General features: G+C 37.4%; 1 pseudogene; it reads right to left on the bottom strand.

Annotated features, from left to right (window-relative positions):
* Positions 1-359: 359 nt before the first annotated feature.
* On the bottom strand, positions 360-1,435 carry LOC102488948 (DNA repair protein RAD51 homolog 3-like; annotated as a pseudogene).
* Between the last annotated feature and the right edge of the window lie 693 nt (positions 1,436-2,128).

The following is a 2,128-nucleotide window of genomic DNA, read 5'->3' as shown; positions in this document are numbered from 1 at the left end:
ATAAAGCCTACCTGGTCATAATGTAGAATCTTTTTTATAAGTTGTCAGATACGATTTGCTAGTATCTTGTTGAGAATCTTTGTGTCTATATTCATCAGGGATATTGGTATATAGTTTTCCTTTCTTGTCCTGTCCTTATCTGTTTTGAAGGATAAGGGTGATAGAGGCTTCATAGAATGAATTAGGGAGAGATGCACCCTTTTGGATCTTTTTTTTTTTAACTGTTTTTCCCATTTACTTCACTTAATACTGATTCATTCATGCCACAATGTGTTTATATTTTAAAATAACTACTATTTGAATATACCGAATTTCATGGCATTAATACATTGGTATACTGTGAGGTTACTTTTGGGTTACTATTCTTCCTCTGGCTCTCGTGACCACTTCTGAGAACTGAATGAACTTTCTGTTTTCAGTGAACATTCGGTAGCAGCAACAGCATCTCTAAATCCCTGAGATGTAATTTGAAAGAGAACTGTGGATTCCTTCTGGCTTGGTGATTTGTACAATGTTGCCAACCTTTGCTTTCGTTCCCAGTGAAAGATTAGCCGTATTGTAGTAGCATGCCCCCAACTTTCCCCTAATGCAGGAACAAGTGAGGCCTGATTTTTATAAATCTTTGTTGTTATCTAATTGGTTAGAAGTACGGCCAATCTGTGACTATTGGCAAGGCTGATCATTTGCTGGGCTAGGCCATTCAGTAACTGAGTACGAAGGGATAGATCATCTAGGTCATGACGAAAAGGATATGCAATGCCATCTACTATTACCAGTCTAACCTTTGAGTGTTCCAAAAGAAAATCTTGAAGGAGATAAACTTATGCCAGTAGCTCTGTATAGTCATGACAACGAAAATAATAAATACGGGAAAAAATAATTTCAAGCGTGAAATCTTCCAAAGCTTTTTGGTGTTCTGCAAAGTTATAAGCTGTTATTGAAGAAATCTGGTTGCAGAACACCACAGATTTAGTTGGAAGAGATAGGACCATTGCTGGATCTGGTTCTCAGGAGGACACACCCGGCATCAGATGACCTCTGTAGTTATCTATGAAAATGCCAAAAGCTCTCAAGCCAAAGAAGAATATCTCTCATGACACTTTCGGTACAACTTACAGAGGGATTCACATGCAGAAGCAAGAACTGAGCAAACTGCAAACCAGACAGGTGAAGGGGTTGAAGAAATGGCCTTCTTCCATGTGTGTTCCTGCTATAAGATGAAGGTACTGAATGCAGGCAGTAGCAAGGTCTACCACTCTATCAACCATAAAACTTCCTTCTGTATCAATAAATATTGCTTCACCTGCCACTCCTCCAAACATTCTGGTATCTGCACATCTACTGGCAACTGCTCCTCAGCAGTCTGGAAACTTGCGGACACTAGCTTTACCTGCACAGTCGGAGACAGCAGGAAATTCACTAAATCCCGCTGCATTTCAAAGAGCCCCTTTTGGATCTTTAAAAATAACTTGAGTAGTATGTGAGTTAACTCTTCTTTGAAAGTTTTGTAGAATTCAGAGATGAAGCCATCTAGACCTTTCTTTTCTATTTTGGGACATCATTTATCACTGATTCAATCTCCTGGCTTTTTATAGGCCTATTCAGACTTTCTACATCTTCTTGGCTCAATTTTGGTAGATTATATGTATCCAGGTATTTGTCCATCTCATCTAGAATTTTTTGTCTCTTAATATATGGATGTTCATAGTATTCTCTAATAATGTCTTGTATTTCTACTGTGTCTGTTGTTATATTGCCTGCTTCATTGCAGATTTGATTTACCTTTCCCTTTCTCTCTTCTTCTTAATAAGTCTGGCTAGAGGTGCATTGATTTTGTTTATCTTTTCAAAGAACTAGCTTCTACTTTTATTTATATTCTGTATAGTCTGTACAGTTTCTATTTCATTTATTTCTCCTCATATCTTTTTTATTTAGTTTCTCCTGAAGTATTCTGATTTTTTTTTTTGCTCTTGCTTTACCAATTCTCTGAGGCATGATGTTATGTGACCCATTTGTCTTCTTTCAGTCTTCTTCTTATGTGCACTAATTTCTATGAACTTCCTTCTTATGACTGCTTTAGCAGTGTCCAAAGATTATGGAAACATGTGTCCTCATTGTCATTGGCTTC

Source organism: Tupaia chinensis, unplaced genomic scaffold, assembly GCF_000334495.1.
Source record: "Tupaia chinensis unplaced genomic scaffold, TupChi_1.0 Scaffold000321_1, whole genome shotgun sequence".
Taxonomy (NCBI): Eukaryota; Metazoa; Chordata; class Mammalia; order Scandentia; family Tupaiidae; genus Tupaia; species Tupaia belangeri.
This window is presented reverse-complemented; position numbering and strand designations above follow the sequence as displayed.